This window comes from Melopsittacus undulatus, chromosome 9, assembly GCF_012275295.1.
Source record: "Melopsittacus undulatus isolate bMelUnd1 chromosome 9, bMelUnd1.mat.Z, whole genome shotgun sequence".
NCBI classification, from domain to species: Eukaryota; Metazoa; Chordata; class Aves; order Psittaciformes; family Psittaculidae; genus Melopsittacus; species Melopsittacus undulatus.
The window spans coordinates 33,074,451-33,101,781 of NC_047535.1; the positions used below are offsets into that span (position 1 = coordinate 33,074,451).

The 27,331-nt window shown below is 39.6% G+C and overlaps 1 protein-coding gene across 4 annotated transcripts in view; it reads left to right on the plus strand.

Annotated features, from left to right (window-relative positions):
* CHL1 (cell adhesion molecule L1 like) overlaps positions 1-27,331 on the plus strand; it is a 138,218-nt gene that overhangs the window by 39,943 nt on the left and 70,944 nt on the right. Inside the window, exon 1 of one of the 4 annotated variants that reach the window (XM_031049275.2) lies at positions 5,870-6,081. The exons of the other annotated variants lie outside the window; for them this stretch is intronic. The gene's annotated coding sequence lies outside the window, so the exon portion shown is untranslated. Of the gene's footprint in view, positions 1-5,869; positions 6,082-27,331 lie in introns of those variants that run through there. 4 annotated transcript variants of the gene reach the window in all.

Consider the following 27,331-nt stretch of genomic DNA (forward strand, 5'->3'; position numbering starts at 1 on the left):
GTGCCTGCAGTTCTGTACTTTTGAATAAAGGAAATTATAAAACAAAAAGCAACACTGTTCCCTGCATGAAATTGAGATAAATTAATTTTGTGAAGGTGACTGAGCTATTGAATTTTTTTTCTAAATTCATTCTTTGACAGAATAGTGCAAGTAAATGATAGAGAATGGAAAGTGATTAAAAATGTGAGAATTAATAGCAAAAAGTAGATAAGCAACTTTAATGTGTACAGTTTTTCATCCTGTGGCATAAAGAGGATTAAAGAATTAATTTACCACTGGCATTTATTTTGGAAAAGTCTTGAGGCCAGTTCACAGAATTCTCACTTCTAATGTATAAAGACTCTAATGAAGTCAATGGGAAAAAAACAAAAGAGTCAGCTGAAGAAGAAAAGGGGGAAAAATGCAAAGGAATTATGCTGATTTTTTTTTTCTCATGAGGTAAAATACAAAATTAATAAAAATTATGAAGGTGATCAGACTGAAAATTGGAATTACATTTTTTTTTCTGAATGTAGTTTGTGGTAACTAGGAAGATTTTGAAAACCCAAGTGATTGCACAAACAGATATGATTTGTGAACCAAGTTATGAATATTACCAATACTTTATCTTGAGGTGACAGTAACCAAGTCTTTAAGTGCTGAGGAATTGCTTTATTTTTTGACAGTCTGAAAACAGATTCTGATGCTGCAATCCATCCTTGATTGGATTAACTGAACTGACATTTTTCCAGAAAAGAACAAACAAAACACACGGCATCCATCCAGCAATGCATCGACAGAGGCAGTGTTCACAGATTCCCTCCCTGTCATTCCAAGCCATGGCAATGTGCCAGCTCTCATTAATATCAACCCTCCATTTCTCTTCCCAAACCACATATGTTTTGCAAAGTGCTTGTGTCTCCCATGTATGACAAGTGCTTGGGGTAGTAACAGGGAAATGTTTGCAGAAGTTGATGTTTGTCTGAAAGGACTGCTGCTTTCTCCTCAGTTATTTTATTGTGCATTATGGAAGCATGGTATGTGCCCATATGGATTCTTGTTTTCTATACTACCCATGTATACTGAGGAGACTTAAAAATTATACCCTGGCAAACTAAATCAACCATGTGCTAAAAACGTAGGCCTTGAAAGCCATGGCAGCTCCAATTTCTGAAAGCCGATGTGCTGTTACAGAATGACTTGCATGGCTGAATCTGGCTTGACAGAGATGTGACAAATTATTTGAGGATTTTCTTGAAATGCTGGTATGTTATTGACATATTTCCTCAAAACCCATCCAGTCACGCTAGATTAAAAATTATTGCAGTAGAAGTTATTCCTTCTATTCTCTATTCCGACGATAGATTGTCATTCAATTGTACTGACAGCCCATGTTTAGTAATCTGTTTATTTGGCTATACCATCTTCTTGGCTGTGTAGAAGTAGGATTACCAAACAGGCAGATATCTCTTGAAGATATATTGCTTTGCATATTTCCTCACTACTACCTTTGAAAAAAGTCATTTGAGTGTAAACACTTCCCTGTCAAGTTTAGCATTCTATATCCTGCCAAAAAAAATCGCTGATGTTGAATATGGCAAAAGAGGAAAAAAATTATTACTAAGTGGCCTGATGCACCTTCTCCCCTTTAGTGTAGTTGCTGTTTTGTCCTTGCATACAAGGCTAAGGGCAAATACAGTATACCAGGTATTCAGTGCCTGAAATAATTTGGATGGAATTTATTATCATTAGTATGCAGAAAGGGCAAAGTCAGTTGCCACATGAGTTCATTACAAGGGAATTATTTCCGTATATACCTTTAGTACTAGTCAGCCCTAAGTGATGTTGCCTCATTAAATTCAAGAACTTGGACACTGTTATCGTTCTTCCAGATTTAATAGGCATGCTTTTTCCAAAGGGTTGCTTTTCTGTAATCTGCTGCATAGCATGCTGACACCTGACAGATGCTCAGTAGATTTCTGCATCTGAGGAGGGCTGGAGCTTTGATAAATGTAGAAGTAGGGCTGTTGGAAAGGCCTGAGGTGTGAGGGCGCAAGGATGCTACACAGCAGATTTGCACATGCTGAGAACTTGGAAGAGGCTGCTGTAAAATACACGTTTTTTGCTAGCTGTTTACCCAGCAGCTTTCGTTGGCTGGAGGTCACCGCGTGGTTTTTGTCGTCGTATGAGAAGTTCTGTCTCTGAGCAAGGGGTAAGGAGGACACCCACTAATAAGGGACTCAGCGTTATATCCATGCTAAAAGACAAAGGGATACTGTCTATGCTCATAATCCCTCATTTGAAAATTAATGAATCACAGACGTGATGGCTATGAAACCACTTCTACTGGGCTAGTGCCTTCTGGTTAATGACTTAGTTTCAGATTTGAGTAAGTCTTTGTTGCTGTGCAGTGGTTCTGGACAAAGTAGTTTTGGGGAAAGGATAGACCTTTTGAAGGCTGCTTCATGCGAACATTAGAGAAATACTTATTTTTCTTAATTCTTTCAAATGCGGTATCATGAAATCATGCAGATTAATGATGCAAAAGTTCTTTTTGAACTGCTGTGTCTCTATAGGGCGGTTGTTTTCATTAACCAACTTTGGTCTCCATTACTGCAATTCAGATTTATGTAAAAAGTTAATAATACCCATACAGCACAAAATAACAGGGAAAGTAGTTCTCTCCAGGTAATTAAAAATTGAGCCTTTCTTACAAAACGAGGTATTTTGTAACCTGTGAACCTAAAAGCCTGACTTGGTTTCCTACTGACTTGCATTCCCAATTGCTCAGCATGGGGCAGTGCTCGCATGTTTTCTGTCTTCCCTAGCAGGCAGGAGATAATACTGGGTTACTCACAGCCTGTGTTATGTACAGGCTGACTGGCTTGCCAGTAAATATATCAAGAGTTGCCAGTCAGCTGCTCTCAAACAGAATTTACAATGTCCTTTTTCTCAGTAGAGGCACTAGTTTGAGTTTCTTTCCTTTGAACCTTCCCTGTTCACCAGCAATTGAGGGGTTTGGATAGATGGAAGAGGCTGCACAGTGTAAAAAGCCTCATTTCCTCAACAAGCTGTTCTAGAAAATAGCATTGTGTTTTTCCTTTGCCAAGAAAAACGTTCTCATCAAACCAATTTATTTCAAGATTGTAACCTTTATCCCCAAATAAAGATGCACAGTTCTTGCCAAAGATGTGCTGATTATACAAGATTTCATTTTGTTTCACAAGGGCTTATGTTTGAGTTTTATATGCAAGTGTGATGGGTGAATACCCAGCAAGGGGGTAGGGGAATCTACCCAGGATCCCCCCTATGTCTCTAGGATGCTCCTGTCCTGTTCCCAAGGCTAGTGGGTGAGGCTGAAAGCAGCTCCTACTGATAGGGGGCAATGCCCCTTCCTTGGGGGGAGCTGGGGGCTGTTGGGAGTTTGGAGAGTTGAGCTTTTTTCAGTAAAACTCTGAAAGCCCAACCTAGCGTCCACTGAATAAATGATAAATTCACTCTGATGTTCTCAAGGTGATAACAGAGGCATTTTTAGTTTTTTAAACAGCATTTTGGGAAGTAGTGGCTTTATCAAACATTTCATTTTTTTAGTGTTGTCAAGGCACTGACAGTGGAAGCACTGAAACAGTGATATTAACAAAGCACTTGCAAAACTTCTCGCTTGTTGTCTGCTTTGCAGCTGAAAAAAATGGGGCCAGCTCTTGATGCCACTCATTATTAGATGCGTTCTTTAGCAAATGGGCTTGAATACAAACACAGTCGTTTGTCTTGCTCTGAACTGCTAATGCTTTTGACATATTTTTTGAAGTTCCCATCATGAGCTGTAGTATCTGGACTCCCTGTGGTTTCCTGGCAATGCCCAGAACTGAAACTTTACTTTTCCTTCTTGTAAGTATTACAAATCAGTGAGAAAAGGTTGCTTGGTATTAGGATTAACTTAAGTTTCAGTTTCTCTTCACTCCATTTGCTGTTCAAAGTCATCCTCACACTGGCAAAGCAAGTGATCTGTCATTTCATATTGTGTCTGATGGAAGAGTGCTGCACTGGATACCACAGGAGTTAACAGCCATGGTCCAGATACTGGTGGTTGGAGGATAATTATGCCACAAGGCAGCAAATAAATGTTGTGCCATCACTTAGTGAGAAATACATCAAAAGAAAGAAACATGTTTCCATGAAAATATTAAGCAGAGATTAATATTTTGAACAAAATGTTAAAGGACTTGGATTTATTTGTTTTTTTTTTTTTTTTGCTGTGTATGTGTGAAAGGGTAAGAGAGGGTTTTGCTGTTGACTGGTAGACATGCAAAGAATAGAGCTTTTCAGTCATAAAATATCTAATTAATGCCATTGATTCATCTTCCTGATGTGTGTTAAGTATCCTTTAAAGATCATCTATGTATATATGGATACAGAAAGAATAACTTTTGAATTCTGTACTACCAGAGAGTGAGGCCTAACATCCAAAGCACAGGATAGCATCCTGCTCCTTATGGACTAACGAGGTGTTAATCCCTGCACCATTACTGTGTGCGTATATAGGAATATTACATTGATATTTATCTCTTCAGACTTCCAAGACTAATCATCATGCCTCATTTCATTAAGAAATAATTGTAACATAAGGATATAGTTTAATATAAGATTATTAATTGTTATTTTTTGACTGTTTCTATGTTAGGTGGTTGTTCAGTTCCCTTCTGAGTTGTCCAAATGAATGATCTAGATGCACTGAATAGCGTAGTTTACTTGTTTTAGAGCAAGACATGAGACCAAATATCTTTTCTTTCAATTCCAAGTGATAAATTCACTGATTTTAGATGAATTATCAGACTTCTCTGACTCAGTGTCTGTCTTTAAGTCTGCCACTTTCACGCATCTGCAGCCCATTGCTTATTTGAAAAGAGGGCTAAAAATACTTCTAGGAATTATCTCAGCAGTCAGTGGCAGAGACACAGCAGTTTGTTGACGTAGCAAAGGCAGGTGCATGCTGACATCCACTAGAGAATTTAGAATAATCAAAAATAATTTCCTGATTGAAAATCTAGTTAAAAAGAGAAGGTGCCACATGAATTGGTAGAGGTTCTTCTGGTGAATCCTGAGATCTCCCTGAAAGAAACCTGGTTGCCTCTGTAATATGGATTTGCACCCTGGATACATTCAGTGTAGAAAAATGTGCAGGTAAAAGGAGCTTTCATATTGATTTTAGAGAAATTCTGTTAGAGGCACTAATAGCCTAGTAGATACCTGTTGGAAGCAACCACAGTTGAGTAGTTTTAGCTATTTTACACACTACATGGGGCTTCATGGTACATTCAGTAGTTTGGCTGTATAAAATTTATGGATAGGTTCAAACTGTCCCAGTTTGAAGCTGATCTTCGCAGAAAGCCTCTGGAAAGTAAGTGGAGATGTAGGTGATAGGATGCTGGTAACTGTGAAAAATAAAAGCATCGGAAAAGCTTTGGATTGCTATGATGGTCAAAGACAAAAATGAGCTGAATTTGGGAATGCATTTTAAAAATACATAAAATATAATTCGCTCAGCTCTAAGAGAAGATAGAATTTTAAATCTTTCTTGGCCAAGTTCAGCTGACTTTTTTTAAAGAAATGTTCATTGAATAAAGGGCAGAAGGACCAACCCAGATATTTTAAGATTAGGCTCTGCAAATACCACATATAGGAAAATATAGCGCAAAATGCTTTGCCCTTGACAAATGCAGATCTGCTGCCATATGATCCATACTTCCAGCTCTGGGATGTATCACCCTGCAAATTGCAAAACTAAGTATTAAGAAATATGCCTTGAAGATGTGCCAGCTAAGTTCCTTAAAAGGATCTGAGAAAAGATGACTCACTATTTAAATGGCCATTCATTGCTCCTGCAGAGCATTTCAGGTGAAATTCTCTGGAACAGGCATGGTTTCTTGTAGGAGCTCCTCTGTGTTGCAGAGTCAGTGCTGCAGCACATTGCTGAGGTCCTAGCAAGGTGGGAGGAAGGAAGGTGGTGTCAAGCTGGAAGAAGGACAGGGGTCAAGAAAGGCACCTACAGCCATCCTGAGCAGTGAGGAAAAGAGGAGGAGCACCAAAGCTACCCCTAAGAAGGTTTGAAATTTCTGAGTTGATTAAAAGATGATCTAAGGCAGGGTTTGGGTGTCAAATTGCTGATTAATGATTGGAATCGCCAGAAAAGAGCATATGTGAAATATTATTGTCTTGTCCCAGTGTCCTGTTTATGGGGTGTGAGCAGGGCTTGGGCATCACAATGATCAGACCGCTTTGGTGAAAGGTTTGCAACCTGCTTATACAAGTACTGTAGGCGGTATTTCGTATACATCTCTTGTCTGTTTCTCCGTATTCCTTTCATCTCTTCACTGTTTTGTATCACAGAGCCTTGTTTATTTCACATGTTGGTGTAAGATCAGGATGTTTTTCTACTAAGTCAGTATTTCTGAATTCCTGTCTTAGCCCAGATGTTTTGTGTTGGTTTCGGTTTGGTTTGGGTTTTTGTTTGTTTGTATGGGGATTTTTTTTCCTTCTTTCTCTCAATAAAACCTGCTTTCTCCATCTCTCACTAGAACCAGCTAGCTCCTAAGGTGCAGCTATGCCTGACATCCCTTCATAGTTCAACATGTTGATGGGACAGAGCTGAAATGACAAATGTTGAGCTAAAGCATAGTTGAGACCTCTGTTTATATTCTAGCAATTTTTTTCTTTTTAAAACATGCACAAAACAACCTTTGTTTGAACAATTCCATGAACAATTTCTGTCTTCTTGGTCATAGAGGATTTTGATTTTTGCCAGTTGTTTGCTCACCAAATACTCTAGATTTTCTTTACAAAATATACTACTGATACGGGGTTTTGAAGAACTGAAATCCCAGTTCTCTGTAGAAATGTGTCTTTCAAAAAACACTAACTTCATCTGCTGAAAAGCTGATGAAGGCTCTTAAGCATTGATCAGATTTTTAGAGTATTCTACCACAGCCATTTGCAACCTTGAATAGTCCCAGTTGGCAAGAGTAGGTAAAGCCACCAGGAATGTGCAGGTGCTAGTGCTTAATGAGCTCCATGTTTAGCTGCTGTTGTGTGTGCCAGGTTTTAACTGACAGCTTCTTTTTGCCTTCATTTGAGTGGAAGCAGCTTTTTTCTGTCTTTTCAATAAATAGAGCTGTGCATCAAGGCAGTGTCTTCTGTGGCTGTTTCTCATGGTGTCTGACCTGTGTTTGAGAAACCTTTAACAGATTTCTCTGGGTGCACAGGTATATTTTTGTTTCCTGTGTTCACTTACTCATTTTTCTTACTTGAACCTTGAGAAAAAAATAAGACAGAAAGAACCCACTTACATGTGCTTCTAGATTTTGAGGATTCAACAAAACTGTGCCATTGTGTCTTGCAATTCCTTATGGAGGAAGGATCCAAACTCTGCTGAAGTCAATGTGAATCTCTTGCTAACTTTCACGTTACCTTAGTGGTTATCCTACCTTTGGCTTTATATAGACAGTAAGTAAATGTCAATTAACTTTTAAGACAGAGGAGCTTGTACAGATACCCCACTTAAGGGGACTCTTCTCTGTTGTCATGAAAGCTCAGAATAAGAAAACTTGAAGAAAATATATGTTTTATTCTTATTACTGGAAAAATCTCATGTTAAGAAGTTTATGTAGGACAGGTTGAGAGGAGAAGGAAGGAAGGATGAGGAGGGAAAGTAATCTATTGCTTTAAAGTGGTTGAAACTGGGGGGGGGAAAGGGGGGAAAGGGGGCGGGCAGGGAGGGGGCGAGGGGGCTGTGCGGGGGGGGGGGGGGGGGGGGGGGAGTGGGCCCTGGAAAGAAGAAAGGAGTTATTTTCTCATAAATGTTTAAACAGGATGTCAGGTTGATATATCATCATCTAAATTGCTGTAAATCTGTATCAACTCTGTTCTTCTCTAGCATGTTCTGTGGTACCAAGTGCAAATAAAGTGCTCACTTCACTGTGGAAAATAGTGTAAGTTTTCGTCCTATCTGCTGTTAGGTGTGATTGAGTAGAATGGAAGTTGTGATTTATTTCACAAAGGTTGTATAATGGTCTTGTTTGCCCTGAGTTTGGGAAAGAAGGGGAATATTCTATTCACCAATCAGAGATTCAATTATACTTTTAAGCATTGATTATGTTGTCGTTGTCCATGTGTTTTGTATTCCAGTCTCTCTCCACCCTGAAATGCAGTCCTTTAAGTGGAGCATGTCTGTGTACGTTCTACAGGTGTGTGTTTTGCAGTGGTAAACCAGTATGTTTCTTTACAAAGTACAAGCACAGCAATTTTGCCTCAGGTAAATTCCTTCTCCAGGAAAACACATTCGATAATGCTCCAGGGCTTGTATCTCGAGATGAAACAGATACCTGTGTTGCTGATAAGATATGAGTAAATTTTCATGTTTATGGCAGTTGAAGGAAATTTATCAGGAAAAAGAATTACACTTTCTAAGGTGGAGGGAAAGCAATCAAATCCTCAGAATAAATGTACTTTTTCTTAGCTCTTAACACGAATTTCTGTCTCTTGTAAACTGCACCATGCACCTCTCAGAGACCCATCTTGAGTCTTTTTCTGTTTGCCTGCTGGATAAACCTCCCATACCTGTATTGGATTTCTTCCCCTGTCTCCTTTCAGCCTTGATGAACAGATAGGGTTATGGCAAAGGCTGTCCTTCCACAGGGATTAGAACATAGCAGTGTGGAATGACACTGGATGATCTAGGTGCTTGGTGAGAGTTTCTGCGTGTTCTGGGATTTCCCTGGAGCCGTGCAGGACTCCCACATGTCCAGTGCTGCTCATTCTGCTGTGCTGGATGTATACATTAACTCATGGGAATGGATATGCATTGGTTGTCTTCAGAGAGGAAAGAGACATTTATAATGATGAATTGCCTTATTCTAAGGTAGATGCTGTGATATTGAGAGTTGATTTCTTAGCCAGAGGTTTGACTAAGCTGTAAGGGACACACCTAAACCTTTAATTAATTTACTTTTCTGTTTTGATAGCTGCATTTTGTGTCACTTAATGGTATTGAGAAGGTTTGGTCTTCCTCCTTACTCAAAGCTGGAGGTTTGGTCTACTGTGGCTTTCCAGCCAGCACAGGCACCAGGATGGCACCATGGCAGCATTGGTCCGAGGTGGCTGTGCATCAGCAGAGCATGTGACCAGCTTATAATTAGTTTGCATTTCTTTATGGCTCCTCTTTAGGTGGGGGAATTGCATAACTTAACGTGAGTAATACTAATTATTTTGGATCTGTCATTGCACAACTGGTGATGAATAATGCAGATGCTGCTGTGATGCTGAATGCAGTTGTAGGGAATTTTTTGCTTTTTCCCTTCTTCATCTTCCTTGAAGTATTGTGACATTGGATGACACAGATAAACCTGAATTCTGTAATTAACTTTTATTTTAATGATCCTGGAAAATATTCGATTTTGCATGTTATCATAGTTTAAATGTGGCTTAATGAGTCTTTCAGCTTTCCTGCCTGCTTAATACACTGCTGACATTTCTCCTTTTGGATAACAAGATTCAGTAGGATAAAACTATCTTCAGAATGTTCAACACTGGCATATTTGTGTCTTTAAATCAATGATTTTTTTTTCCCCTTTTATCTGTGGAAGGCCAAGTCTGGCCTATAGCTAAGCAAATAACATCAAAGATGGGGGAAGAGTAATTTTAGTGACTAGGAATTTAATTTTTCTAAAAGAATTCACCTTATTTTCCAGGAGCATTGGCGTGATGAGGATTTTTTGCATTACTGCTTCCAGAAAGCAAGCTTTAAGCATCCTTCTGCAGGCTTTTGCATTTGCAAAGAAATCATTTTTGATGAAAGCAGTGACTGAAACCACAGGCTTCTCACCCCCTCACTGTAAACTGTGCACGGAGTCAATTAAATATGCAGTTATGCAGATAAAGCTATGGTTAGTTGGGATCTTCTCAATTTTTTCCACAGTATGCCAGTGGAGATGCTGGCTGCCTTCCTAAAGAAAAGGCAGTTATGTGTTAGGTGAGGGATCTGTGTATATTCAGCTTGGCTGTCTGAGCAGACACCTGAGCTCTGTCCATAACATGTCCAAACTGGGGTAATTTTTAGACTGAAATTGATCCTCTTTATGCACAGAAACTTAGGAATTTATCAGTTTGGATTTTTTTTCTTCCCTCTTCCTCTTTTCCCCCCCTGTGGCCATTTGATATTAAAAATACTGTATCTTTTGGTAGTAAAGTCAGCAGGGATCATTCTGCTTTAGAGGAGAGCTGGATGCTAATCATCAGTGGTACGGGGTTCCCAAGCCCCTCAGTGGAGTTCTGCCTTTGAAGCAGCCAGGGTGGGTGGCACACTCACTGTGCTGCTGCCCCTCGCTGCATGCTCTCAGGGGGTTTTGGCCTCCCCATGGGTGTGCATAAGCCCAGTTGGCTTTCTCAGACTCTGATTTTGTCCTAGTGGAAAAGGTGTCCCAGCTTTGTTCTGGCAATATGGAAAGCTTAATGTAATATTCAAAGTTGATTACTGTAAAATGAGGATGTGCTGATGGCAACTCTTTCCCAAAAAGGGAGGTTTGAAGATTGCTCCTGCACTCTAGAAACGTGATTTTATTTGGTCTTAGACTTGGAAACAAATCTAAGCATGTTATTTTATCCAGCTATATAAGAGTGCTGGAAATATGAATGGCACATTTCCAACCATAGTTTTCTTCCTCAACTGCAGTTGAAAAGGCTATGGAAATGGACTAGTGAAAATCTGTCTGTTTGAGTATTCCTGCTATAGAAGAGTCCTTTGAAGTTTATCAACTAAATGTCTCAAAGTCACCAGCCATTCAGGGTGATGTCTGTTGTAGTGCAATCTGAGTTGGTATTTCCAGAAAATAAGTGAATTTGAGACATGTTTATTAGCTCTATGGCTCAAATACAAAGATCTGCAAATGAGAAAGGAAGTGTTCAATTTTCCCAGTAGAAACATTCATAACGGGAAGTAATAGTTTGAAAGATTGGCCTTTAATTTCTAGCCTAAGGCTGAACAGAGCAATCACATATAGATGTGATCAGATGTATTCTGTGTATAGAATGGTAGAAAAATCTGTTAGGAAGCATCTGTTAACGATATCATGTTATGATTTTTAGGTATGTAATTACAATCATGCAGCATTTACCGAGTGTGGATACTTACATTCCAGTGATTTGTTCTCAAATTGGACATGGGGCTTCATTTAGGATGAAATCAGAAACTTTGTGTTTGAAAATTGCTCTTATTGCTCCTTATAGGCATAAAGCACAGAGGAAAAACTTGAGAAGATAGAGGGGAAATAAACACCCTATTTGTAGAGACAATGATACACTTATTTTTCTTTTTAAATTTACACTAAAGGTCCATGATAATAGAAACAAATCAGTTTGATGTAAATCCATTGCAAACCAGAGGTGCACTATATATATCAAAAGGGAACAATAAGCACTCTAGCTGGAGTCCTGGGGAAGCTGGGTTTTGGAATTTATTACTGTGAGACTGAGCCTAAGTAATAAGCATGAAACTTTAATTAGGCTACTGGTCTATTATGAAATAAAGGTAGTCTAGCTTTAAGAAATGAAATTGAAACAGGTTTAGAAGAAACATTTCAAACTATTTGTGCAATAGGTTAAAGCAAATATTGACTCACTAGTATGTTGATGCAAGTAAATTAAATAATTAGTGACCAGTTTAGTCTGTATAGAATCCAAAGCAGAAAGCTTCAACCTTTTCACTAGACTTCTTTAACTCTTATCTTTGGCTATAGCAGCAGTCATGTATGTCTCCTGCACTGAAGCACCAGTATTCTCCAGGGACATCTTTGGTCAAATTAGTCCATAATTTTTCATAATGCACTCTCCAGAGGGGCTTATTACTAAATGCTCTTGATAAGTAATAGTATATGCAAAGTAGACCTACACTTTTAGGTCCTGTCATGTAATAAATGATTAAAGCATAACAGGGGAGTATGCTGCACTAAACACTTCTATTGGCTGAACCCAAGTTAGTAAAATCGTTATAATCTGAAATTTGAGCATGCTCCCCAGGCTTGACCTGGATTTGCAGCAAGTTAGGATCATTCTCCAATGAAGTGTCAGTTTTCTTGCCTGGGTCCTGGTGGAAGGAGAAAAGGGAAAAGCACCAAAGGTGTTAAAGAATAGTGAGCATTTTTGCTCCCTTTGGCAGGGTGAACTCAATGAAACCTGTGAGGAGATGGAGAGATACGAGTTGTGCCATGGAGGTTGGAGTCTGCACTGGGTCAGGTATTGGTGCTATCAGTGAGACCTTATCATGTCTGTCAGACTGTGTGGGGAAGTAGGAGAAAGGAATTACTGGAGAACTTTTGTGTCTTTTGACATTGTCACTGATTCCTGTGTTTTATTGCACATGCCTTGTGGCTCCTGCCAGTTGCCTCCATCCCAGGACCATGACTGGAGCTCCTCTGTATATCTCAAGCTTCTCCATTCACTGTTTTATATAGCAGCAGTGAGTGTCAGGAAACCCAGTGGCAGTCACTTCCACTTATATCCTGATTTCCCGGAGTCATATCATCTGCAATGGACAGCACACTAAGCATGGAAGCTGCATGCCCACAGTGATATACAGGAGCACGCAGTGTTTCCCACTCAGCTCTTACAGAATGTTGAATTCCAATAATTTCCCTTTGCTGAGTATCCTGGTTACTTACTCATAATACTTGGATTTTGTGATCTCTAATTCATCATTTTTATAGGATCACAGGCATTGTCACTTCTTCTATTAAACTGCTGTGCAACATTTACAAGCTGGTACAGGGCTCACTTAAGCATTCTTTTGTTCATAATTAAAAGCCTGGATTTCCTTTAGAAGTAAATCTTTAACAGTACTTTCAGGCCATGTTATTGTTACTAGAATAGAACTGTGTATCCCATGGGAAATCCAGGGAACATACTTGTTGCACACAGCTTCCATCCTGAGAAATTTATGGTGTGAATAGAGGAGGGGTCTGGAAGATGGAAGAAGAAGGTACATCATGGCTAGACACAAAATGGTTCAGTAAAAGTACATGTAAAGTCCACCAGAACCAGGATCTGGATTTATGCCTCCAGTCCAAGCCCATCCACCACTGATTTGGGAAAGCAAAGGAATGCAGCGACAAAGTCAGATTTGAGATTTGTAAGCCCCGTCAGCCTTTTCTGAGCTCACATTCTGCCCTTACAAACATTTCAAGTGCAAGAAGAAGTGCTGGTTTGTGAATGAATCTGGGCAGAGTCAAAACAGAGACTGATATGGACCTCAGCTTCTGCTCCTGCCTACCCTCACTGAGGAGAGCCTTTGTTTAGGTCCAGCAATATTGCAAAAGCGCCGTACACATCATTAGGAATCACTAGCCTAATTTCTTGTTTCATTATGGATGACAAAATAAAACATTAGTAGGTTTTTTAATATGAACTGGAAGTTAAATATTCATTATTTCTTATTACTTCAGTGTCAGTAAGCCTTTAATATGCTGTAACTCAAGAAGTCGTCTTGTCACTCTCTACTTGTGCCGTTTTAATTTATGAGTGTAAAGGTCATATGGGTGCTGCTTCTGGCCCATTTCATTCCTCAGCAGCTCCCGGCTGTATGATATGTCACCATGTGTCCTGACGGATGGCTGCTCATATGCATTGCGAACATTATCTGACTTTTGCTATGCACTTTGGCTTTGGGCTAAGTTTTTCCAAAAGCTGGACCAGTCCCAAAACCTGCTTTTTCAGTATGTTCCAAACATGTGATGTATAGAAGAATGACCATGTTAGATGAGGAAGCATTGGGCAATCCATGCGTACGTAGTGTGCCAGAGGGATATTCTATATGGTATTGTGGTGGCCAGGTTGCTGCAAGGGGGATGCCATGTCCATAATATAAAAACAGTAGCTGAAGTGAGAGAGACTGGCTTAGAAATTTCTTTCTTAAAGCTGCATGTCTCCTCTCTTTCACCTTCAGAGCCCCTCTCCTTCTCTGGATAGTTATCTTATTCCTTTATGCTTCCAAGCCAGCTTTCTAGCACCATTCTATCCTAAATTCTCCTCATCAGATTAGCTTTTGTTCTGATACCATGGGTTCATATTTGTTTCTAAGTGAGCATGTTGAAAACATTGACTGCCCATTGTCCTTTAATACCAAGTATTTTACATAAAAAAAGCATTTGAATGCCGTATGCATTTTTGTGGCATATTACCAGAGAACAGGCGCATAGTCTGCAAACACACATAAGAAGTCTTCTTTGTATCTTACTTAGAATCCAGTCATAACCAAACCCTGCTAGTCAACACCAAAATACCATAATCATTAGTTGTGTAAGTCATTATAAATCCCTGGTTTTAGTTCTGTTGTTGAAGATAAGCAGCAATGTGAAAATCAGTGTTGAAAACATGGTGTTTTAGAATGGAGGAAAAGGTAAAAAAATTGATTTATTGTGAATAACCAGTAATTATGAATAATAGGTCTGTAATTCAAGCCTCTTATCATACATCCTGTGGATCTGGACTTAATATGTAATTGCTAGAGCACAGTGGCACCTTTGCTGTCCTAAAATTAGGTCCTGCTTAGGGGTGCTGGCTTCTGCTTGGATCAGTACAGTCCTTGATGCTGAGTGCACAGGATGCTTCCCAGCCATCACTATCCTTAGCATCATGAAATTCTCCATTGCCTTTTTTACTTCATCTCTTGGATTGCTGAATTTAATCATCACAAGATCCTGGGAAAATAACTGTTTCATTATTATAATCTAAATGCAGTTCATTGCACTGCAGCTATAATGACACATACAGTGTGATATTATGGTTCTATGCTTATTGTATCTGGGCATTTTCAAGTAATAAATTCCTCACATCCAGGTTAAAGAGAATTCTTTATTGAATACAGGATTTCCCCTGAAAGAAGCTGCACATTTTGCTTTTTGTATGATAAAATATTTTGCTACAAAGAAAAGCAAACTAACTGTTAAGTTTGTACAATGACAGATCAGCAGTAGAGCAGACGCTTAACAGGTGAGGTGATTGCTCTTCTCTGATGGACAACATTTTGTCTGTATGCAATAGGATGCTGAGCAGTAAAATTGTCACTGGTGATACAACCTTAGAGTAAACGATATTTTCTTTTCATAGAAACAGACTTCTTCAGAAGTCTGAATTTCTGACACATATGAGATACAAATGCTGATTTCTCACTACTGGGTGTAGTGTTTACTACTATGAGCAGGGCTATGGGTGATTTCAGCATGGTAGGAAGGAGCTGGAATAGCAATATTCCTAGAAAGGAGCTCCAGCACTTGATGAAAAAATAATACAATCAATTAATAGCTAATCAAGTGTTAATAATTTAAATGAATTAGGGGATGAATGTTGTTAATATTTAAGCATTATTCTGATAGATTAAAATTAATCACAACATAACCTGTTGTCACAGTTTAAGCCAAGCCATGCAGCCTCTCTCTCACTCCCCCCTTTTCCTCCCCCACTCCGGAGAGATGGGGAGAGAATTGAAAGAATGCAACTCCCACGGGTTGAGGTAAGAGCAGTGCAGTAACTAAGCTATAACACAAATCACTGATGTTACCACCAATAATAATAATGATAAGGGAAATAACAAGGGAAGAGAATACAACTGCTCACCACCTGCCAACAAATACCCAGCCTGATCCCGGTAGTGATCTAACCCTTCTAGGTAACTGCCCGTGCTGTGGTATGGAATACCTCTTAGGCTAGTTTGGGTCAGGTATCCTGTCTCTCCTTCCTTTCAGCTTCCCCTCCTCCCTGGCAGAGCATAAGACTCAGAAAGTCCTTGGTCAGACTAAACATTACTTAGCAACAACTCAAATCACTGGTGTTATCAGCGCTGTTCTCAGGCTGAAAGTCAAAACCACAGTACTGCAGCAGCTATTAAGAAGGAGAAAAATGATTGTTACCGCTGAACCCAGGACACTTGTCTATCTGGAAGCATTCTGGGGATAAATTCTACCTCTTGATATGACATACTTTTGTAACCCACTTCAACATTAACTTACGTTTTGTTATTGAAAAATGGGACATATTTCCCATACATCATCTATATTTTTACCAAGCATTCAGAGAAAAGAACATCAATGTCTGCCAGGAAACGCATTGAAAAGGAACTGGGTTTTGGTTTGGGTTTTTTTGAGAATTCAGAGGGTGTGGCTTTGCTACTGTTGCTTCGTGTGACAAAGCCATGGAGGTGAGCACGGGTGATGTTGAGGTGTGTGATTTGTGCCTCAGACTCAAGTACAATGTCAAGTGCCTCCCTTACAATTCTGGTCCACGGCAGAAGGTGGGTGATTTTTGCAGCTGATATGTCATTAGTGTCACGGTTACCAAGACTGGCTGTGACATTTGAAGTCTTAAATGAGAGAAAAGCAAGTCTACATAAAAGAAATCCTTCAGGTGTATGAACTGAATACTTTAAAGTGAGAGTGCTTATGCTGAATTTATAATGTGACGTCTCTTGATTACTCCAGCTATTTCTCCAAAGGTTCCTCAGCGCATGTCCATTTCAAATTAGTTTTCTTGCAGTATTTCAGTCCTATAAATTGTTTCAACTAAGATGGATGATTGAAATTTTGTCATGTATTTTATTTGTAAATCATGGTTACAGTAATAGGATGTTGGGATTTCTTACTTGATTGTATTTTTTGCTAAGGGCAGTGAACCACTTTGGAAAATTTAGTAGATACTAGGCCAACAAAGGAGGCAGGGCACAAACTACATAAGATTATTTTGGAATACAGAATAAAGAAGGAAGCTTCTTTATTTCATAGTCTGGATTTCTATGCATGCATTATTTTTCCAGGTAATCTTAACCTCAGAGAGTCATAACAATTAATATATATCAGTCTTGAAACATGGCAGTTCTCTGGTTCCTTAGAAAACCTCGTTTGTGTTGTCCTCATCCACTTTCTGAGTTCATCTTTCATCAATAAATGCAATAATTTATTGAAAGCATTTTAGATGCCAATAGCTGTTTTTTTATTCAGTGACTCTGAAAGAAAGGCCAGGATCAAAATTTGGACTCATGAGAGAATCTAGAGCTTACTCACAGGTTTTTGTTTTCATTAAAATTCTTCTGCTTCATGTCATAGAGTTTTGCTATAGTTTAGTCCTGTAACAGGTACGTTGTTTGCCCCAACTGATGTCACAACTGTGTGCTGTTTCCAAAATGCAGGGTCACTATATCTTCAAGTTTTCTGATCTCTAAAGCTCCATCATCTGGAGGTAAAGGTTATCTTCACATCAGAGCAGTGTTAGGAGAAAGCGCAGGTCCAGGGAGGAGTAAACTCTGTGAGCAGAAGATTGCTCCTGATGCAGTAGTGTGACTGTCATTCAAGTTGATTTATTCCAAAATGACAGACTTGCAAATGTATGTACATCAGACAAAGGCAAGTGGTTTTTATATCTTTAATTAGTTATGGGCTTACATGCTAGAAATACTTGTTGAATAGAATAAGATACCAAGATTTGGATATATCATCTGAAAAATATGATTTAAATGGAAGTTAGATTAATAGAATCTTTAAATTACTTGTATCATTTACTTAATTATCTACATTAAATTTTGAAGCATCTCTAAACCAGCAAGCAGGTCCTCCTAGAAGATCTTGTTGAGATAATTAAAATAGGAGACATATTTATCACAGCCACCATTACAAAAAGGAGAGAAACAAAGAATATTTCCTTTGAGGCTGAGGTGCTTCACTCTCCTGCATATAAGATTCTTGGATGGAGAGCAGTTTCAGGCTCCACAGGCTGTTTTTGTGCATGCTTCAAAATTCAAATGCGGAAGTCTTTTTAACAGTGCATTTTGAACAGGGGTTACTTAGATTTGTATTCCAGCCCTTGCTGTATCTGGCTGGGGAGTGATGGGGGGAGACACAGTCAGCCCATGGCTCTGCCAACACACACCAGGTGGAAAAGCACTTGAATGATTTTCCTTCTTCAGAGCTCACTATTACATACAGAGGGTTTCTGTGTGTCAGACCAATACAGAATTACTTTAAGAAACATTTCCTGTTCATTTGTGTGTATGCCTTTTTTTTCTCTCTCTTTTTAATGTGTTATGATCTTCACAGAAATATGTTTGATTCTTTCTAGCTTTACCAAAGTCCCTGATGTTCCACGAATATGCTGAGATCAGTGGAATATTCTCTTAGCAGGACAAGCAGTTTAAAAGGTCTGTGCTTGTGCTGCAAAGGCCATTGTTAATCACAGAAAGGCCTGGAAAAGGCAAGAAGACAAACTCAGACTAAGTAGAAACTCACCAACACACCACTTCTCCAGGAAATCTGCCTTTAGAGAGGGATGATGAAAGAAAAGGTGTAATTTATGTGAGAGTTGTGTTCGTGTTGGAGCATGCTATGAATTGAGAGGTGCTTATGGCAGCTCTTCTAGCTTAAGTACACTGATTTTCCTTGGTTTAGTGTTGTCACCTTACCTTAGCAGAGCTGCTGGTAGTGAGTGGATGGAGGCCAGACAGCTCTTGCCTCACTGAGCTTTACGTCTGAAAACAAATATTTCTGGTGAGGATAAGTGAAAGCAAAGGAGTTTGTTGCTGTCCACCTCAGTCTCTTTTTCCATGTTCATGCATATATACATACCTAGATACATTCATGTATATATACTTATGTGTATTCATGTTTGATGTAGTGAAGAGCTCCAAGAGCCTGCACACAAGCTGGGAAGAATACTGAATTACTTGACTGAGATATTGCACCTACCTGAAACCCTTATAACCTTACTGAGCTGCATGTTTGCTTGCAAAAATACCTGCTCTGTCTCTCAGCTTTCCATCTTCCTAAATGGGGGAGAGCACTGCACTCTCTCTCAGCATTGTTTTTGAAGACAATTATGTGAAGAGGTGGTTGGAATGGTTTGGAAATGAGCAGTGTGGCCAGTGGTGAAGGGATCTGAATCTCTGGAAATAATTCCTTATTAAATGGCTTCCGGTTTTGGGTTTTGTGTTCTTCATTTTCAATCCTGGTCTGTTTTTTTTTTGTTGGGGGTGTGTGTGGGAATGAAGGTAAGCATTTAATAGAAGATAAAATGTATAATGACTGTGATTAACATTCACACAAAGTAACTCAGGGATGGGAAAAAGACAGCTCAGCAAGTCTAATAAATGCTTTCATAAGTGGATTTGCTTCCTCAGTGCTTGAGGAGAATGCAGAAACCAAAAAGAAACCAAAAACCCACTCTGGGATTTTCAAATTGCCCTTGGAGATCGGGCACACAGATTGCTTATGGTGTTAATGTGAACAGAGTATTCAAGTCCCTTGAAATGTTGGTCTCAATCATGTCACATGCCTGGAGGACTTGATGTCCTGGAGGGAATGGTTTCTGCAGAGAGTTGGGAGTTTGTGCTCCTGCTCTAGGCTTCCACATCTCAGAGGTTTCAGGCTGTTGAGTCCCAAGGTTTTAAATGAACTGTGCTGAGTAAAAGCCCTGAAACTGTGAGTGAAATATAAATTAAGGAATGTTTCCCTCACTCTGCAGAAGGCAAAGCTGTACCAGTGAGCTGGATTGGATCTGATGTCTAGACAGCTTTTACCAGGACTGGTCCTGTTATGGACACAGGCTCTCGGTCACCTCTGATCTGTCTGTTCTGTGTACATTGTCTGTCAAAGCTGCTCTGTCTGCTGGGCATTGATGTCCTTTTGGACAGATTTATGTTATATATTATACTTGCACTATGACAGATATAATATGAAATAATGAAGGAAACAGGTGTACATTATTTCTTAAATTTTTGTGGTTATCTTATTTTTATGTAAAAGTGATTACTTTTTTTAATCTTTCATGTTTTCCTTTCCTGCTCCCTCAAGAACAAATTCCTATTTACTTTATTTCTTCTTTTTCTTGTTACTGTAATGGGCTGTCTCAGCTCTCCAGCCATCAGAAATCTTAGTTTGATGAGGCTGCTATGAAATATTTAAAGGTTTAAATTATAAACTCAGAGTGAGAAAATCAGTGATGCAAGATTAGTTGAAAGTTTTAGGTATAATAATCATATTTTTTCATATTCATGTTCAGAAATGGCTCATGTCAACTGTAAAGTGACTTTTAATACATATTAATAGACTCTGTTGCTATATAGATGGCTTGTACACCTTTTGGCAGATGACAGTGGTATTAGAGTCTGCACAGTATAAACTGGTCATTTAGTAAAAGAAACAATACACAAGGGGTGAGGTCAGTCCCATTTTGAGATGCAGTTCCAGTGCTTTGCTCCTGCAACCAAAAGGATGAGAAGCAGGATCAAATTTGTCAGCAAAATTAAGTAAATTAATAGATAGATTCCCATGTAAGAAATGAAGTCACTGTTGTTACAGGTCACCCATGTCCCCAGCTGTGCCCCATCTTTTTGCTCCTGTCTTCTTAGAAGTTGGATGGTGCAGAGCCAAAGCTGTGGCCCTACACATCCCTGGAAGGGTTGGAGTGGAGAAACATGTCCTGAATGGAGCCCCATAGTCCAGGCAGCTCAGGCTGCCTCACTCAGACGTGTAAGACAGTAAAAGTCTGCATTAAAACTGATGTAAAATAGGACAGGAGTTGATGCCTGAGCACTGTCTCATTTTTCTGTTCTGTTCAGAAAACAGAATTAGCTGGTGACGAATCTGTGAGTTCTTTAAGTGTGTTGCACTTCTCAGGTAGTGGCCTGACAAGTGATACAGGTTTTGTAGGAAATCACTTTAGCAAACATTAAAGGGCACTCATCTCTGAGCTGAAATGAAGCAGCTGCTTTTGCAATTCATTGTAGTGCTCAAATACCTGATCGGGTCAATTGTAATTGCTTTGACTGGTAACCTTGGTATCACTGGAGTAGTCTGTAGAGAGATATTAAAAAAAAATCTGCTTTTTCTTTATTGGAAATCTTTTGAACCATTCTTGTTCCTAAAGTTTTCAGCAGGAGAAGCAGTAGCTTTTGGTTTATGCTTCATCAGAATGATTGTCAGTGCGTTTAATGAGCTTTGTGCCAGACTGACTGCTTTAGTAACATATGTCTCCAGCAAGAGCCTTGCTCCCACTGGCTGGGCACGATGCTCCTCAGCAGGCAGGCTGCATCTTTCTGCTTAGCTTATCCGTGTAGCATTTAAATGTTTCAAGACACCCATTTTGAATTAGGTTTACCATCACCTTTATATTGAGTTCATCTCTTTGGATGGTTGCTCTGTAGCGAAGGAAAAGTGGAAATGATTTCTAGCGCCAATCACAAGGTGCGAGAAAACTCTCTTCTGCTAGTTGGGATTGGGTTTTCTCTTTAAAAGAAAGTGTGAGAAGACTGTACTTTAATTCTTTGGAAAAAAAAAAACATTACAAGATATGGTGATAACTAACATTAGTGCACAATAACTGCCTGACAGGTTTGCACCATGCACTGACATGTCGTGTCAGAGTTCCTGTAGGAGAAGCAGAGTTCTTTGCTGGAGACGGAGCAAATGCAGATCAAGTGATATATAATTTACTGAGCTGCTTGTTAATTCTGTGATGTTATGAAATCTCCTGGGCATATAATTGCTACAAACGTTTGCTTGACTCTACCACATAGCTTGACATTATACTGTAAAAGTTTGTACCTCAATAAGATTATGGCCTAGCTATAAAATGCAACTATTAGGCAGCAAAATATTAAAGTAGTATGGATGAGACCAAAGGCATTTTAAAAACCTTTTATACAGCTTGAAATTACAAACATTCATCCCATCTCCTGCTGATTACATGCTTTGTAATAGCTATTGTTTCCATGGCTGGGGTTTAATTTTCTGCAGTACATTGGCAGCACTGGCAGATCTCAATAGCAATCCTCCCAGCAAGGCTGTGAGGGCTGTGGGGAGGACAGCGGGGAGGCAGTGTGATTGACAGATATTTTAAGCCTTTTTGTGGTTCAGGATTAGTGAAACATTTACAGGCAAAACTGTTTGAGTGGGTAACATGTGGGCTGGCAGCCACATGGGGATCCTGGCACCCGCGGGAGGCTTCGTTACCTGTAGGGGAATGGAGATAACTTTGGGACCAGGTTGGTGTCATCGCTTCCTGCAGGTTACATTTCAGCCCTTGATCTCTATGAAGCCTAGAGCAAAGGCAGTGTCAGCTTTCTGATGAAACTTAAAGCCACCTCCTGACTATTCATTGCTAAATTGCTGCTGAGAGGCTTTTCAGTTATGCTAGCAGGGTAAAGGCGTGTGTTTAAGCTGAATATTTCAGGGTGTATGCTTCACCTTCAGCTGTTTTACAGACTGTAGACCTGTCATGCTAAGCAGACAATGGGTTAGACTCAGCCTACTTAACACTGGGAAGTGTTCTGCAACGCTGGGTCTGTCTATACAGCAGTCCGTTAGGTCTCAGAAACAGAATGGGCTCAGAAACAGTCTGCCCATCCGGATGTCTTCTGGAGTCCTGGATTTTCCTCTCAAGAAGGAGAAGCTGTGCTAGAGATAATAACCAGTTCCTGGGATGTTTCTTCCTGGCTTGTAGCTTGATGGTAGCAGCCCCAGAACTGATTTTGTAGCTAGCGAGAGCCACTCCCAAACGCTTGAGATGCCTGAACTTGTCCTGGATTATAAAGTTGAAAACACTGATTCCTTTGAGTGTGAAAGCGGTGTTCCTCATGCCCAGCAAGTTCGCATAAGCCCATTTAAACGTTAGACAAGTTGAGAATGAAACCAACTTTCACTCTAATAAAGAAAAAGTTGCAAAATGAGAAAAGCTGTTGCAAAAACAAAGCAGACAAAATTAAGAAACAGAAACTTAATGTTCAGGTGGATTAGCAGCTGCCAAAGGTGTTACCTCTGAACAAAGAAACTTGTTTGGATTTATGTCTGTGCTTCCAGTCCGATAGTGCTTAGATTTTGGTGAAGTCTGTTAGAGGTGGGAGTCTACCTGGAGATTTTGTCCTTTATGTTTTTCATTTTCTGGCTACTCCTAAATGTGAGCAGCAGTTTATAATAGCTCACAGGCTCTTCACAATTTCTCCACTGATTTGAAGGACCTGTGTATGTTGCCAGTCTGCATTGACATGACTGGTGCCTGTGAGAGGGCTAATGAGCTTGGGGCTTACTTGTGAATGGATCTGAGGAAAGCAGAGTGACTTGAGATACTGCCCTTTTGTGTTTCTCTCAGGAAGCACACTGAATTTCACTTATTTGATTATGTTTATAAACCATATAAATCATTTCAATAAATCCACCCAAGAAGGGTTGTCCTGAGGTAGGTGACAGAGAATGGCCCTAACTCCAGCCTTGCTTTGCTTTATTGGTTGCTTCTTTTAGCTAGAAAGACATAGAAGAGATCAGGTGCATGACTAGAATTTGATATGTTTCCCATAGAAACAGAAGATCAGAACTGTTTTTTTGCCAGTGAAGGTGATGTCAGTCAGGAGCATCTATCTGGACCTCAAAGGATACAGTGGTGTAGAGCAGAGTAAGTGGGAATTGGGTTCTCTCATGCAGATGTAGCTGAATAGCTTGAACTAGTTTGTCTGTCTTGATATAGGTCATTTATAGGTAAAAATAAAATAAAATTTGCTTGATGTTATTAGTCTTTCTTTTTGAAATAAATTCCCACTGTGTCTCTCAGCTTAAGGAGGTCAGACAGGTTTGAAATACTTTGTGGAATGAAGAATTTGCTGCTGTGCTCTGCCTTGGTGAGCTGCTTTTCCTTAAGATCCTCACAAACTGCTGTTGCCATTGTGGGATCTCCAGTTCCCTGCTCGGTGCTTTGAGACCCAGGCTCTCTTTCATTTCCTCTTCAGTGTGTTATTGCTCCAGCCCCAGCAGTTCTCCTGAGCCTCTACCCTGCCTGTCTCCACGCAGCGCTGATCCCTTGCTCATCTGCATTCCCTGCTATTTTGACAGTATCAGTCCTCTCCCTAGATCTCTTCACTCACTCATCTACATCTAACGGCAGCTGTTTTGAGGCCCTGCGTAGCTGTACCAAGCTTGTTGGTGTCTGGTCTAATTTCCTCATGTACTTCTCTTGCTGCCTCTTTTTTCCTGATGCATGTATCTCTCCATCTCAGTTTCACACTCAGGGTCCTGTGATCCTCTGTGCAGCTTTGCAGCACTTTGCTTGCTCAGCCTGATCCCTTGCTGTTTTCTCATGGAGGTGTACCACGAGTGTCCATGTCCACTACTGAAACATCTTGGCTTGCAAAGCATTTAATTTCTTTTTTTCCTTTACCTTTTCTACCTCCAGTGTCAAACTGGTCTAACAGATAAGGGTTTTTTTTCACACTAAATTGGCTTTGTTTTTCCAGTATGGAAACAGGCGTGAATCTTGGAGTCATGCTTAAACCAGGTAAAGATCAGTCAATTCACATATCTGCTTTGTGAGATGTCAGTAGGACAGCAGATTTTCCCTGAGGAAGTCAAGCTGTTACCAGTATTTGGTCAACCCAACTGCCTTTAATGCTATTCCCTGGGTTACCTGCTGGGAGGAGCACAGTGGACAATTCAGTTAATACATATAGCAGAGTAAACCCAATGCCTTGCTGATCATGGAAATACTATAAAGTCCAGAGGCATTGCTGTACCTGGCCACTGACTAGGAAGAAATTCTAAGAGAAAGAAATTTCTAATAAACCTGCTTAAAATCCATGCTTCTCAAGAGTTCACTTATTTGCATTGTGATACTTATCTCCATTTCCATCCTCTATGCAAATCTGCTTAGTATGTGTTTTGATATCAGTTACCCAATCTACTTTTCAATTATTGGTGGGAGAGAAGGAAAAAGAAAATCACTTTGTGAAGTGCTCTGTGAATTTGCCATGTCATAAGAGATATGCTGTAGTTATTACTAATGTCTAATTATATAAATGAAAATTTAATAATGATTATTAAACCCCAGCAAGTTTTGTTTCTTTTCTTTATTGTTGATGGTTCTCCTTGATAGCAGATATCATGGTGCCTATCATAAGATTAATTTTTATGGAGACTTCACATCATTATGGGGCTTGGAGTGCAGGAGGCCTTGCAGGCAAAGGCAGAGGCTGCTCAGCAGACCTCTTATCTTTGCAAGAACAAATGCTGTCCACAAGGGTTGCAGGGTGGGGAGACAAAACTCTCACAGCAGCAAATATTTAATTAAAAGAGATGTTTGGGCCAACTAGTTGTGGCAGCAGCTGCTTAAACAGATCTGTCCTTTAAACAACTTCAGATAAATAAAGGGAGAAAAAGGAGAGTGAAGGGATAAGCTCAAAGGGCATGTGCTGTAATTGCAGAAGTGTTTTTCATTTTTACAGTGCAATGTCTTTAGTAGCCATTAGCTCTTTCGCTGTTTGGGAAACCACAATAATTCAGGCTCTAGAGTTGCAAAAAGTAGAGAGAGGAGTGTCAAGAAAGTCAATACATCACCTGCCAGCTCCTGTTACCTGTAGTTTAGATGTACAAGGAATGAGGAAGGTTCCCATTGGCTTTTCTGCCATGTAGAATAAAACAGAATTTGGTAAGTATAGTACAAGATTAGTTCTTTTCAAGTATTCACTGGCTAAGTTATAGATTAGCATATCCCACTCCATCAGGTTTAGCTTTGTGTCTTCGTGTCAGGGAACTGCCCTACCTGTGGACAGTTTTCTGCATTTAATATCAGGCTCTTTGTGAGTTCGTTTTGTGCTTTCTTTATATGTTATGCTTTGACCTGGACCTCTAAAGGATTTATGCTACTTATTTAACATGAAATATTATTTATAATAATATAGTCACATTTTTCAGGTGGCACCTAAGAGTGTCCATCAGGTTTCCAGATGCAGTTCAGCTTTATAATAAATGATGCTGTTTACCCCAAGGAGGATGAATTGGATGTACACACCAATTAGGCTGGAGAAGCAAGAAGAATGTGAGGTGTCCGTGCATTTGTATGTGTTGGGGAGAGCTATTTGAAATGCTAAGATCTGTAAGGAGTGAGGCCATGCAGCTAGTCTTCTCTGTGGTTTAAGGACCTTTGTAGGCTCACAGCTGGCTACAGGGAAGCATGAAGAGGCAGAAGTCAGAAATATTTGAAAGTCAAGTGTATGAAAGCTTTTGTGCAGGTTTTGTCTTTTTTTTGTAACTGACTCCTCTCTATGGTTTGCTGTCATTTTCTGGTTAGTCTTTCTAAGGTGCATAATCAATTATAGAGGGCAATGAAGTGGACCTACTGGCATGATGCAATACAAAGGAGATAAAAAACGATATGACCAACAGTATTTATGATTTCTCTTTTTTTTGTCTTTTTAAGAAAAAGGTAGAACAACATGTGTAATGCTATAGAAGCTCTGCATGAAGTATATAATGCAGTTTGCACGTGTGTGACATGGAGAGCGCTTTTCCCCAATGTGCATGTAAATTGATTAGTACAATACATTTGCAGACAGGCTGGTGAGCAAAAGTCACACTTGTTCTGAAGAACATCATGTTATGGACAGAATGGGTAATGAAGACTCTGGTTCTGCGGGCATGACATTCAACATTAAGATTCTCCTTACAGTTTTATGTAACTTGAACTGACTTTAATCATTCAAGTGGAATTTTCCTCTCATCATAAATGTTTGTTGTACTTCTAGTTTAATTTTTTTACTTTGATTTCCAGCAAGGCAGAGTTAATTATTTTCCAAAACTGGGATAGGGGAAAACATGGTATGTTTGTGCTGTGTTCATAGTTGCATTGTGAGGGACCAGCACCAGCTCCAGCTTTTGGAACAAGGACTTAATATTTGGAAGTACATTTTAGGCGCATGTGTTTTATGGTTGCCATGGAAAGCAAAATGTCAAAAGTGAAGAGAAAGGAAAAATAATGATGAAATTATACTTATGTAATTAGTGGATGCTACCTCCAGATTGTTTCTAAACCTATTTGTCTGGTCTTGGGAGATACTTTACCAAGCTCCTATCAGCTATCTGATGAAATAGACTTAGTTTTACTCAGTACATTTTTCACTAGGTACTTAGTAAGTAGGTGAGTAATCTTATGTTTCATAAGACTTCTAGACTGTTTTGATAGTGTGTTTTTCTGCTTGTGTTGCTTCCTCATTGTTCCTGCTCAGTTACTTAGTTGGAGTCAAATTGTGTTTCTAGAGATCAACTGTGCCTTAAAACGTACCATTTGCGTGTGATCTGCCTAATGAAATACCTTCTATGTGATCACCAGAAAACAATTCAGTCACTGACAGCTGCTTTTCTGCATCTTGCCAGTAGTGAAAGGGATGATGAACATGGAACCAGGAAAGAGAATTATGAAATCTCTTCCCTTTCTTTCACAGGTACAGGAGATACATTCAGTATGTTGTCAGCTGTCTTCAGTGCAGTTGACTGATGTTCTGATTCAGTGC